This window comes from Diabrotica undecimpunctata, chromosome 3 (assembly GCF_040954645.1).
Source record: "Diabrotica undecimpunctata isolate CICGRU chromosome 3, icDiaUnde3, whole genome shotgun sequence".
NCBI lineage: Eukaryota > Metazoa > Arthropoda > Insecta > Coleoptera > Chrysomelidae > Diabrotica > Diabrotica undecimpunctata.
In genome coordinates, this window is record NC_092805.1 from 154,776,628 (window position 1) to 154,791,294 (window position 14,667).

At 32.2% G+C, this 14,667-nt stretch overlaps 1 protein-coding gene across 2 annotated transcripts in view; it reads right to left on the minus strand.

Annotated features, from left to right (window-relative positions):
- LOC140436252 (uncharacterized) overlaps positions 1-11,433 on the minus strand; it is a 36,197-nt gene extending 24,764 nt beyond the window's left edge. Inside the window, exon 1 of one of the 2 annotated variants that reach the window (XM_072524950.1) lies at positions 11,326-11,433. The gene's annotated coding sequence lies outside the window, so the exon portion shown is untranslated. Of the gene's footprint in view, positions 1-11,289 lie in introns of both variants that reach the window. The other variant, XM_072524951.1, reaches the window with a different exon arrangement.
- Positions 11,434-14,667: the final 3,234 nt, after the last annotated feature.

Genomic DNA, 14,667 nt, shown 5'->3' on the forward strand with positions numbered 1-14,667 from the left:
CTATTGGATTTCAGTAACTGATTAATTAAAACTGAGAAATTGATTACTTTGAATAACCTGTAATAATTGCTTTTTATACGAGTATGTCTCTTTAAAATACAAATATTCCTCATAAAGAAATTTTTGGATTTGTGATTTGCTCCAAGTAGAATTTGGTATGCTTTTAATTATGCATATGAATTACTCTGTTTTTGGCAATTTTGTGAGAAGAGCTATTTTGACAGATATCAATAGTGCGTTGTAGTTTCATCCGTATTCTCCATCGTAGTGTAAATTAATAATTATTTTATCTTTATTATTGAACAATGTGAGTAATGCAACTGAACATTTTTTATTTTTTTCTATCTAGCTTTTTTTACGGTGCCATGCGTATTGTACCATGTTCATTCAAATATACAATGTTTCGTTTTATTTTTGTATACTCCATTATATTTCGAATATATTAGTTTCGCAAAAAAAGGTATTTTGTTGGTTTCCATGATTGGAAAAATTATGAGCTTTAAAAAAATGCGAAGTGTTGTTGCCGAACAAGAACCGATATCTTTTTCTCTTAGTTCTTGTCAAATAGTTTTAGTCGTGGGAAAATGTTGGCTGCATACATTTTGTATATTGTTGAACTTATGGGTTAAATCAAGTTCCATTTTTCGGATCTTTTTAGTATATTTACTCTTTCTTCTTGATTTAGATGTTCCTCCTATAACTATAATGGTATATTCGGTTGATTTTGACACTTTTGTTAAAAACAGTTTGTCTAATGGCCTCGAGTGTAGTCAATTATAAACAAAATCCTTTATACACATTTTTCACTATACCTTTGGCATCGTTAGAGAGATCTTATATACTAAAAGGCTAAGCCCTTTTCTTGTGCGCAATACTCCTCCTAAACGGTGATAGATAGAAAAATAATTTTTTCGAATAATTAAACAGATTGTTGAGTAGATTCCCCCTAAGGTTTAAAATTTAAAAAAATCGAACCGGTTTAAAAATGGCGGCCATAAAATGAATTTTTCTATAGTAAAGTAAAGGAATTCAATATTATACCCACTTAAAATTCGGGATCCTCCTGTCTCCGATTTTAATTTATGGGGTCTGTTTTACACTATCTGATGAGTTGGTATTTTTTTATTTTTATGTTTAGTTAGAAAGTATTCTGTTTCCAACAAGTGCAGCGTGTGTGAGGTGTTGTGATTGATATTTAAAAATTTACACTACGTTTTGAGTTTAATACTTGAAGAATTAAATAATAAGGTAAGCATTACTTTGTTTTTAATTTATTAGTTAGAAATATATTATTAATTTTGTTGAGAATAAGCCACAATTTTACTTTAAATTAGGTTTATTTTAAATAAATAAATAAAAAATAAACTTATTATAAAGTAAAATTGTGGCGTATTCTCAAAAAAGTGGTACAGTAGGCGGTAGTGTAGACTAGCGCGGAGCATCATACTGTTTTCTGTATTTTTTAAATTTAAATAATATTTAAATATAAATTTAGTTAGTTAGTTAGTTAGTTAGTTAGTTAGAGTTCTCAAACCGACTTCTTTTTCTTAAACGTGGCATTTTACTATCTAAAATATGCAAAAAAAAGTTACTTCCGGTTTAACTTCCGTTTTTTATTTAAGAGGGGCGGAGTCTAACAAACATATTGTTTCCGTTTCCTAATGTAAATCTTCCTGAAAATCCTAAAAAACTACTGTATCGATTTTCAATTTAAAAAAATTGACGTCGATACAGTTTATTTTTAGGATTTTTGGAACATTTACACCAGGCGACGGAAACGATGGATCGTTAGACTCCGCCCCTCTTAAATATCAGCAAAACTTACATCAAAACTCGATGCCGAGTTGGTCCGCTAGTATTTAGTAATTAACTTGCATTACAAATATTAGACCTGTATATCTTCTAATTGATAAGAATCTTCTTGTTTAACCTCATAATCAAAATTGTTGTTCTTCCAAGGACTCCACATGTTAAGTATTTACCTACGTAATATCTTTAATTTTTTCACTTTACCAAGCGCATGTAAGAAATCTTTACTATTATCTATAGGATCACAAAAGTATGATGTTATTTTTGTAGAGTACTGTATATTTTCACGGTCTCGATCCCTCAGTGAAGTATCAACCACAAGATGTAAGGAAATTAACCAGTAAATTAGAGAAATGTAATATTTTATAAGTAAAAATCTGTTTAACGTTTTATCTGTAGGTTGTAACATATCTTAATTTAATTGTCAAATTAATTAGTTTGTTTATAGCTTTTTAAAATTAAATCAATTTGAAACAATACACATTAACATTAATAAACAATTTTTTGTATTATTTATATTACCCACTCTTAAATTATTTTATCTAAAGTGCACTTCAAATCCGTACTGAAATTCTAGTAAGAAAAATAAGATAGAAATCAACCAGAAGTGGAGACAACCAAAGTTGATACCAAGACAACTGCAAATTATGTAAAATAACCACATAGCAAAAGATCAACATCAATATAATCATTTTTGACACGACAATCCTTTGAAGATATTGGCTTACTCTAAGATGTTTCACTATTCCGACATACCTATTATGCGCTCTGTTTTCTAGTTTGTCATATTTTGAATCCTAATCTTGTTACATTTATCCGGAGTATATTAGTCTAAGTCTTACCTTTAATATTTTTTCTAGTAATGTTTATTTACGTATTCAATTACTTTATAAAAGGTATATAATTAAAATACCCAATCGGGCTATATCACAAAACGTTTTCGGAATCTGTATTCCATCATCAGTGTTTCTAGGTGTACATGTTTTGAGCCACTAAATATTTGGGTAAAAAACCGTTAAATGTTATTAGTTTTAAATTTTTTTTTGTTTATTTTTTTTATTTTTTTTAAATTTAAACTAACATTTAACGGGTTTTTACCCAAATATTTAGTGGCTCAAAACGTACACCTAGAAACACTGATGGTGGAATAGAGATTCCGAAAACGTTTTATGATATAGCCCGATTGGGTATTTTAATTATATAAAGGATTCTTTTATAAAGGATTTTAATAAATTTTTTGTGATACATGGTATACAGCCAGCTACAGCAACTTAGTTTTCTTGTGGATATTGGTATTTAATTACATTCGAATATTTCCTTTTATTTTTCTTCTCTGGAAGCTTATATTATTCGTTAACTATTAGTGACACGACTTAGGTAAAGAAATGCGAATATTTGGAAAAGTTATAACCGAAAATCAGTTTTAGTCTGTTAGACGACACGTCTCGGTTCAGGTTACATTATTTTTGTTTCATTGAAAACGTCGCGTATTTGTTACAATCATGGCCGGTCCATCAAACAAAATCCGTTTTACCGATGCTGATGTTGAAGATGCAGCTTTGAAGTGGTTTGACGAATTAGATAGTGACGCTAGTGATGTTGATCAAGTACAAGATAATGTTTATTTGGAATCCAAATAGCCAGACGGCTATTTGGAGGTATGGAAAGTTATGAAGCAAATATTTAGGAAGAAAATATAGTTAAGACTAATAATCAAGCATATTTCTACATAAAAAACCGATTTAGGTGGTGTAAATCTAAATTTCGACCAGTATCTCATACAAGGAAACATAATTTAGTAACAAAAATTCCCGTCCTAAAAACAAAAGCACGAAGTCTTGGAGAGCAAGCTGATCCTCTAAAGGTATGGCAGTTATTGTTTGACAAAAATATGTTATTATGTGTTATTCAGTGGACCAGTCATAAATTGAATTTAATGAAAATGAAGTATAATGATCTAAATAAACATGACCCAAGGATATTGACATGGTGTAAATCTAAAGTTCGACCAGTATCTCATACAAGGAAACATAATTTAGTAACAAAAATTCCCGTCCTAAAAACAAAAGCACGAAGTCTTGGAGAGCAAGCTGATCCTCTAAAGGTATGGCAGTTATTGTTTGACAAAAATATGTTATTATGTGTTATTCAGTGGACCAGTCATAAATTGAATTTAATGAAAATGAAGTATAATGATCTAAATAAACATGACCCAAGGATATTGACATAACGGAGATGAAAACTTTCATAGGACTCCTCGTATATTCTGCGGTATTCAAATCAAACCATGAGAATATAAAAACGCTTTTTGCAACAGATGGAACTGGCAGGGAAATTTTTAGAGCTGTCATGAAATCAAAAGCGTTTTGCAGTAATTTTATCAGCTCTTTGTTTTGATAATTTAGATGATCGAGAACAAAGGAAAAAAACATGATCCAGTAGCAGCAGTTTTTTATATATTCAATTATTTTATTGAAAATTGTCAAAACGCTTATGGTCTAGGTCAATCAGCAACTGTTGATGAAATGCTTGTCAGTTTTAGGGGAAGGTGCCGTTTCAAAATGTATATGCCTAATAAGCCATGTAAGTATGACATCAAAATAATGGCTTTTACTGATGCAAGAACCAGTTATTTCTATAACGGGTATATATACTGTGGCAAAATTCGGACGGCTTAAGTCTTTTACCCGAAGAAAAAAAAATACTCAAAACCAACACAAGCAGTCTTGCGGTTAACTAAACCTTTAATTGGCAGCAACAGAAACATAACTGCGGACAACTGGTTTTCGTCATAAGTGCTAATAGATGTTTTGCAGAAAAATAATCTTACGTATGTAGGAACTTTGAAAAAGAACAAACGTAAAATAATTTTCGTCATTTTTGGCCAATAAAACCAGAGAACCTGGTTCTAGTGTTTATGGATTTAGAGAAGAGTGTACAATGGTATCTTATGTGGCCAGAAAAAAACAAAGCTTATATTTTAATATCATCAATGCATGATAGAGCTTATAATAATTTTTCAATAGAAAAACCAAAAATAATTTCATATTATAATGCCGACAAAGGTGTAGACTGCATGGACGAAAAATGTGCTAAAAGTTCGTGTAGTCGAAGAACTCACAGATGGACTCTTGCTGTTTTCTTTGGTATAATAGATATTGCTGTTGTAAATGTATACATACTGCACCAAAGTTACAAAAACAATACTAAAATTTAAGAAAAATCTGCTTTTGCTAAAATATTAGCAAAACAATTAGTAGAAGATCATATGAAGCAAAGAATGGGTAATTTTCATGTACCGCGGCAAATTCGTGCTAGTATAGCGAGTATTCTTGGAATTCTTGATAATAAACAAGTAGATGATAACGAGCTATTAGTACTAGAGAAGCGTTACTAGAAAAATATGTTATTTTTATAAGAAGAACCGTTTGACAAAATACCTTTGTGGCCGATGTAGAAAACCTGTGTGTCTTCAGTGTACGAAACCATCAAAATAATTTCGCGAGTTAATTTTTACCTAATCCAGTATGTGTTAGTGCCTTTCATATAAAAAAACTTACTTGATGTATATTTATTTTTTCACTGTAATGAAAAGTAAAAAATATGCCTGTCACGAACTGTAAATGATTAGCTGTTAAAAAGTCGTAGTTATTTTTTTATTCTCGTACAATATTTTGAGTTTCTTTACTGTGTTCAATTTCAAATACAAACAGCTTTTAGAGTTGTATTTAATAATTAAATATATTAAAAAAGTGTGTAAGTTTAGTTCTTATCCCATCTCCTACATTGTAGTCTGTCAGACGGCGTGTCGCTCTGTGTGTATTAAAATAGGGTCTCTCCAGTTAAGGGTTAATATACAAGGACCTCAGGACTTTGACAGATCTACTACACTTCCTATAATTGCTTTATAAATGCTTCTCTTACTTTCCTTTTTTATTTTATTATTTCACAATACTCTGTGTAGTTGTCTAGGGGTTGAACTTGCTTGGCCAATCCTGGAATATATTTCTTCGTTACTCCCTGCTTTTGATATTATTTGGACTCTTTTTCTAAACGCAAAAAAAGAGCTAAAGACTTGGAAATGCTTTTTGCTTTTTTTCCTAGCCTTGTGAAGCCTAACTTGGTGTACTTCTATTTCAGTTGTCTAAGCCTATATTCTATTTCACTCTAGTCTTCAGATAGAACATCTTTGTCGTCAACAAGTGTATCGTGCACAATCTCATGTCTTCGACCAGGGTGAACATATTGCAGCACTTTCTTCGCCAGATTAAAAACGCCTTATTCAGATAATTTTGAAGAGTGTTATTTAGTCAACACTCATTTGTTTCACTTAACAGAGAGAAAGAATTCAGAACATTCTATAAGAAAGTTAACATCAACAGAAAAGAATTTAAGGCAAACACAAATCAATGTAGAAGTTTAAATGGCAATCTCTTAACAACAAGAACAGACGTACTAAACCGATGGACGGAATATTTTAACCAGATACTTAATATAGAGGAAGAAGAAAACCCGGAAGACGAAAGCTGCGAGGTAAGCGGAGCAGACGAAAGGAAGGAGGATCCACCAACGATCCTGGAAGTTAAAGACGCTGTAAACAAACTAGCCAGAAACAAATCACCCGGAATAGATAATCTCCCAGCGGAATTATATAAAGAAGGTGGCCACGATATCATAATAGCGCTACAGCAGCTTATAAAAGAAATATGGATACAGAAGTCCCTTCCCAATGATTGGAATATTGGAATACTTTGCACCATACACAAAAAGGGAGATATCTTTGAATGCTCTAACCATCGAGGAATTACGCTCCTAAATGCAGCGTATAAAATATTCTCCAATATACTATGCCATCGTATGGCATCATATGCAGAGCGAATAATAGGACAATACCAGGCTGGTTTCAGAGGTGGTAAATCAACAATTCATCAGATTTCAACCCTAAGACAAATTCTAGAGAAAACACTGGAATACGGTGTAGACACGCACCACATATTTATAGACTACAAGGCAGCCTACGACTCTGTAAATAGAAGAGAATTGTTTAGAGCAATGATAGACCTAGGAGTACCAAATCAGTTGGTAGGTTTAACCAAACTAACCCTTGAAAAAGTTGAATGCAAAGTACGAATCCAGGGGGAACTCTCTGAATCTTTTAAAACAAATAACGGGCTACGTCAGGGAGACCCACTCTCCTGTATACTATTCAATCTAGCTCTAGGAAAAGTAATACGTACGTCACAAATCACAACTACCGGTTCAATATATAACAAATCTGTGCAAATTTTAGCATGTGCTGATGATATCAATATTGTTGGGAGAACGGAAAACGCAGCACGAGAGGCGTACGTAGCATTAAAGGAAGCGGCCACAAAAATGGGTTTAATAATAAACACCAATAAAACAAAATACATGAAAATAGGTACGCAACCACAAACACTACGGCCACTTGCTGTAGAAAATGACGTCATCGAAGCAGTTAACGAATTTGTATACCTGGGAACGCTCGTCAATACTGAAAATGACACTACCGCAGAGATAAACCGCAGAATTTGTACGGCTAATAGAGGCTATTTTGGGCTTAATCTCCTTTTTAAATCTACAGTTATATCAAGAAATACAAAAGTAAAACTCTACAAAACAATAATACGCCCAGTCCTAACATATGGTTCAGAAACTTGGACTTTAACAAAAAGCAATGAAAGCATGTTAGGATGTTTCGAAAGAAAAATACTAAGGCGCATCTATGGAGCGGTAAATGAAAATGGTGTCTGGAGAAGACAATACAACTTCGAACTCTATAGGATATACCAGGAACCAAATATCGTAAAACACATAAAGATAGGACGTTTGAGGTGGGTAGGCCATGTAATGCGGATGGAGCAAACCGACCCAGCTAGAAAAACGCTCCTTGATAGACCTATTGGTCAAAGAAGAAGAGGAAGACCCAGAACAAGATTCCTAGATAACATCGATGAAGACATGAGAAATATGGAAATACGTGCTTGGCGGAGGAAGGCGATGGATAGGGACGACTGGAGAAAAATTCTTGGGGAGGCTAGGACCCACACAGGGTTGTAAAGCCAAAATGATGATGATGTTATTTAGTAGTTTTGCTTTAGATCCTTACTAATAGGAATTTTTCTAGTTAATTTGTTTCCACTTTTAATGTTTAGTCATATTTTTGTATCATAGTCCACTTCATATATTGCAGTTGTGGTGTTTTGTAAAAGTTTTGAGCAATGTTTGATCCAAGGGCTTTCTTTTATTAAATCTATTCTGTTCACTATTTTTTTCGTTTGTCCTCAAGTTTTTACAATTTTTTATGCTTGTCTTGATCTTGTTGACTTTATATATGTGTTGAGCTCTTCGCATTTACTTTCCCAGGAAATATTTGTTGTTTTAATTACTAGATTTTTCACTTCTCTGTTTGATCTTGCTTATATTCGTCTACCACAGCGGTCGGGGAACCGGGGTAAATTACCCCAAATAGGGTAAAAATGCAATTTTTGGGGGTAAAAATGAAACTTTTGTGAGTAAAAAGTATATATTTTCAATTTTCGGCTTTCGTAAAAAAAATAATCCAAATATTGAACTTACTCACTGTATGATCCATCGCCAGGCCCTTATGGTCAAATATTTAGAACCTACTCTGGAATCCGTCATGCATGATGTCATCAAGATTGTAAATTTTATCAAGGGACATGCACTAAACACGCGGCTATTTCGTGAATTATGTCAGGACGGTGAAGCTGAATATAATGGACCTACTTTATTATACAGGAGTAAGGTGGTTCTCTCGCGGAAATGTACTAAATCGAGTATGGACTCTTAAAACTGAAGTTGAAATTTTTATGGTTGATCAAAGAAATATTCTCGCAGATAGGTTTAAAAACTCTTCCTGGGTTGCATAATTCGCATATTAAGCGAACATTTTTGAGAGTATAAATAAGTTTCAGATAGTTTCTTTTTCAAAGTTAGCTTTGTTTTTGGAAGATTGTGAAAATATTACTTTTGCTGACATCAAGCATACAATTGTAAGACATCTTATCAAACTCAGAAAGCGGTTTTCAGATTACTTTCCAGATCTTGATACACGTACTGTTAGTTGGATTGCAGATCCTTTTAAATGCCAAATTGCTATGATATCAGAATAACCTTCAGGTTTGGCAGAAGCAATTCTTGAACTTTGATCCAATTCTGAAGCACATTATTCAATTTGACTAAACCAAATCTGTCGTCTTTTTGGATGTTAAAAGCTGCAAAGGCTTACAAAATTGCACATAAAGAGGCGGTTAAAAAAATGTTGCCATTTGGAACAACATATTTATGCGAACAAGGCTTTTTCACTCTAATAAACATAAAAAGGAAGAACAGAAATCGATTAAACGCCGAAGAATGTATTCAAATCGCCCTTACATCAAAAAGTCCCAATTTTGAAGCAATTGTATCGAACATGAAACAACATCATTTTTCCAAAACGTGAAGGAAGAATGTTTTCAATTATTTTTTTTTTCTAATTTTTGTTTGTATCACCATTATTATTATTATAATGTGTTACAGTAACGCAAATTGTCAACCCTCAATTGTACCCCAATGAGTTTCAATTTGTTATATACAGTTGAGGAAAAAAAATCGTCCCCACAGAAAATATAAGTAAATGATAATTTCCTGTTATTTTGTAATTCATATGATATTTTTCTTGTATTATTAGAGTCTAATAATACCAGAAAAATATCATATGATCTAAAAAATAACAAGAAATTATCATTTACTTATATTTTCTGTGGGGACGAATTTTTTTTCCTCAACTGAATATACATAAATATATTACTATTATTACCGTTATGTATTACTAGGTATTACATTGATAAATTGAATAAATAATGTTTAACATAAATTTTTAGTTATTGTTTTCTTTTCAAAACTATCATGAGGGCTATAATACGAAAGATGCTAAAAAGAGGCGATTTCTTTTTTTTTCTTCGCCATGGGGTAATAAAACGTAAACAAAAATATTTTGGGGTAATGATTAAAAAAGTTCCCCGACCGCTGATCTACCATCTGAGTCATTTGTTTGTGGCTACTTTGAAAATGCTTGTTTCTTGTTTTGTACTGTATTAAAAATATCATTTGTCCATTACAATGGAGTATCCTTTTTGTTCCTTTGAATTGTGTTAAGTGCTTTATAAGCTACTTTATTAATTTTGCGATGATCTACCAGAAGTAAATCAGGTTTGCTTATTTTTGTCTAAGCCGTAACTTTAGTAAAAATGATGGTGAGTCGTTTTGCAGTAAATCAATCATTTTATTTAGTTGGATTCGTTTTCAATGGTTTTGATTGTGCTGGCTGGTTGTTATTTAGGTGCAGTGGTTGCGGTAGATACTGTAGCTAACATTTTAAACTTACCATATAGTGGTCACTTCCTCAACACGATCCTGTTTATACCCTTACATCTTTATTTGTATATGTGTTTTTTTATTTTGTGGTAACAAAATCTATAATTGCCTTGATGTTTCTTATTGGTTGGATCCAGGCATACTTATGTATGTCTATATGTAGGTAGAATACATTTAGGATATTTAGGGAATGCTATTCTGAAAATTCGATTAACTGTTCCTCATTTTTATTTTTTCCGTCCAAGCAATAAAATCTTCCTACAGCACAATTTATATGCGGATATTTATATTTTCAGTAACGTATAAAAAGGTTTCGTAAAATATTTGTCTATCTGTTTTTAATACACTTTCTGATCGTGCATATATTCCAATGATCTCAAGGTCGTGCCCTTTCCGCGATATGGATACTCTCATTGATTTGCTCCCAGATTTTCTGATTTTTTTTAGGCCTTTTTTATCAATATTGATACGCCTGCTTGTGCCCTCTTGTCTTTTTGTACTCCACTATAAATATGTATGAAATCTCCTATGTCTTCACTACCTTGGCATTTTTTTATTGTTATACACATATGTTTATACTCAAAATCCTTATTCGTTTGCTACGTCCTCTTCGTTTTTTGCCGTCCGTGTTCCGAGGCTCGATTTTTGAATTTTTCAGCAAAACATTGACGCTTTATTATTAACACAAAATATTATTATAGGGAGGTTTAGTAATAGTATCTAGTGTGAATAATATCACGGGTATTAGCATAATATAATCAAAAAAGGGCACATATAAGCGAAATTTACGAAAACAGGCAAAATGTGCGAAAACATCTAGAATTAAAAAAAAAACAAAAAAAAAGCCATTTTGTCTATAAATCGAGGTTTAGTGATAATTAAAAGTCCTTATAAATGATTTTTATAAACGAATATAATTCTATAGCACTTTCTAAAGTTTTATATTCAACCCACAACTATATCGTGGGTTGTAATAGTAAAATCTAAATTGTCTGAAAAGAAAAACACGATTTCGCATTTTGGTAATTTAATTTTTTTCGTTCTCTTTTACTATGTAAAGATTTATTTATATTGACTTACCACTAAATGATAGTAAAGTATGAAACACATTCTTACATAATTTATCCTTCCAATATAGTTAAGATGCCATTTGAGTCACTTAATCAATAACGCAGACTTTTAAAACTTTTATCGAACTGTTACTGTAACAAATATATAATAAACTGGTAGTTTAAGAAATACATAAGGTTTTTATTCAATTTTTATTATAACTAATAAAACAGTTTACTATAGGTGGTATCCATAAAAATTAATAAGAAAAATAAATCGAGCCAAACAATAGCAAATAATTTGTTGACTTAATATTTCTATAGACGGTTTTTAAATCTTAAACAAAGGTTTTAAGAAATCATTAATTAATATTTTTATATTCGGTGCATATTATTTTTTAAACAAAATACTTACCATGTAATATTTTTAACGAAAAGTTCTCACACAGACCTCTTCTTCTTCTTCTTGTGCCATTCCTATCGGAGATTAGAAATCATCAAGGCTATCCTGACCTTGTTTACAGCTGACCTAAAGAGTTCATTCGTGGTACAGTCAAACCACTCTCTCAAATTACGCAACCATGACATTCTTCTACGGTCTGGATTCCGTTTTCCTTCTATTTTTCCTTGCATTATATTTTGAAGTAATGCGTATTTATGTCCTCTCATCAGGTATCCCAAATATTCGAGTTTTCTTCGTTTGATCGTTGACAAAATTTCTAGGTCTTTTCCTATCCTTTGCATTACTTGAAATTTTGTAACGCCAACTTATCTTCAGCATTCGACGATAGCACCACATCTTGAAACTTTCAATATTTTTTTTATTGTTCTGCTTAAGAGTCCAGGCCTCGACACCGTATAATAGCGTGTTAAAGCCTCTTAGCATTCTTAATCGGAGAGGGATGCTTATATCTCTGTTGCAGAAGAATTTCTTCATCTTTATGAAAGTGGCCCTGGCAATTTCGATACGTTTCTTTATTTCATTGTTTTGGTCTCCAGTTTCGTTTATTAAAGTACCCAAGTATTTGTAACTTGATACTTTTTCAATTTGAATCCCTTGTATACTAATGTGCTGGTTGTGTCATTTTCTTACTGAAGACCATATACTTGGTTTTTTTTATATTAATACTCACGCCATAATTGTTGCAGGCAATATTTATATTTGTAAGTAATCGTTGTAATTCTTCTTTTGTTCTTGCGACTAGTACAGTGTCGTCTGCGTATCGAATATTATTTACAACCTCTCCATTGATTACGATTCCTTCATTTGCTTGCAAAATGGTTTCCTGGCAGATGCATTAACTATAAACATTAAATAGCAGCGGTGACAATATGCATCCCTGTCGTACTCCTCTACGTATTTCTATTGCTTGTAATATTTAATTTTCTATCTTGATGTTAGCTTTCTGATTCCAATATAGATTGAGAATTATTCGCAGATCTTTATTATGTATGTCTTTTCTTTTAAGAATGTCTCTTAGCTTATCATGGCGGACTCTGTCAAACGCTTTTTCATAATCTATGAAACCTGCATGTACTTCCTGATTAACGTCTAGGCATCTTTGTGTAAGAACATTCAAACCGAAGAGAGCTTCTCGAATACCTAATCCCACAGAATATCACAGATGGGGTTCAGAAATGGAACACACCTCACAAATATATAAAATCATCTTCATAGTATACTGCACTATATTACGGGAAAGAAGATTTATCGATATACATAAGCCATTAGAAAAACATATTGTTAATTTAAGAATTTATTTTTGGATGCAACATATATTCTACATGGTTTGATTTTCACAGTAGATGCTACAACATAGGTTAAATTGAGAGGATCAGAAATACACATTTAAACCACCTTTATAATGACCAATAAATGCACAGCTACATGGGTGAACCTCTGCATAGGTGACATTACAGTCAAGACTCGATAGTATAGCACCTAAATATTGGTTAATATCAGAAAAGATGTTCCCTGAAAGAGAAAGTTCCTTATTCGTCGTTCAAGATTGCGTGATACCAACCAAAAATTACCTGAAATATATCGTCAAAGACCGTTAGGTCCAAAATGACAAATGCCGATATATATGTCAAGATCAATAAATTATCCAATATCTTATCTGCCAGGCTAAAACTGAATATAATGAACGGCATGACTTAGTAGGAATGATCCTTTTCTACTGAAAAAAGAAAAGAGATAGCTAACAAACTGGGACTTCTCCAGAATAACCATCTGCAATATTACCAATGCGTTACTGAGAATAAGCTTGAGAGTAAAACCTACAAGCTATACTGAGACACAAACGTGCTCATAGACCAACCAGTAGTACAAAATAGACCAGATCTCATAGTCTACAGTCATCTCCAGCCGGGAGAGCATTTGACCTCAAATTATATTATTTTAACCTTTCTTCTTGGCGGAGGCAACCTGATCTAATGCTGCCGCTCTGAATAGTTCGATTGATGTGCATCCGTACAACTCCTGCAAGTTACGCAACCATGAGATTCTTCTCCTTCCTACATTTCTCTTGCCCTGGATTTTCCCTTGTATAATTAATTGAAGTATATTGTATCTTTCATTACGTATAACATGCCCCAGGTATTGCAGCTTTCGGGTCTTAATGGTTTCCAATATTTCCATTCTTTTGTTGATTCTTCTCATGACTTCGTTGTTTGTTACATGCTCGGTCATGATATATATGATGTGATATGATATAATATGATGCTTGGGTGTATAGAAGAATTTCCATTATAACCTTCAGGAGCGAAAAGTGTAAATTTAAAATTTTGACTGAATTCCGCCATTGAGTTAGCTGCCATCTTGATTTTAAAGGAGATAGAAGAAAATTTTTTTGCCGTTTTACATTTTAAGACACCTAGTCTGGTATCATCTGTTTGAAATCCAATTTTCTGCTTCTTATGTCAACGTTGGCCTATAAATTTGTTCATATATTGTCATTATCGTATTCTTTAGTCTAAAAAATATAAATAAACCAAAAAAAAAGTAACAATAAAACCACAAAATAAACATATTTTACGCATGTAATAAGACACAGAATAGTTCAGTTTCAGCCGAATTCTGTTATGGAAAGCAGTCAATAATGTTTTTAGCACCAATATGGTAGCAAATGTTCGCTAAGGTGGTACAATGCAGCCCTCCAAGGTGAAGATAAGCGGAGGAATAACTATGAGACGTATAGATAAATGATAATTATTTGGGGGTCGTACTTTTTTTCCTCTTTATTTTCTAGTGGGAGATATCTATATGATATTATTATTTCTAACACAATAAGCCTCCATGATGGGATTAATTATTTTTCCATTTTTTTTTAAAATTCAATTGACAACATTTAATTAAAAAAAAGTACAACAAAATATTGAACTCTATAATAATAAATAAAAAAATTAA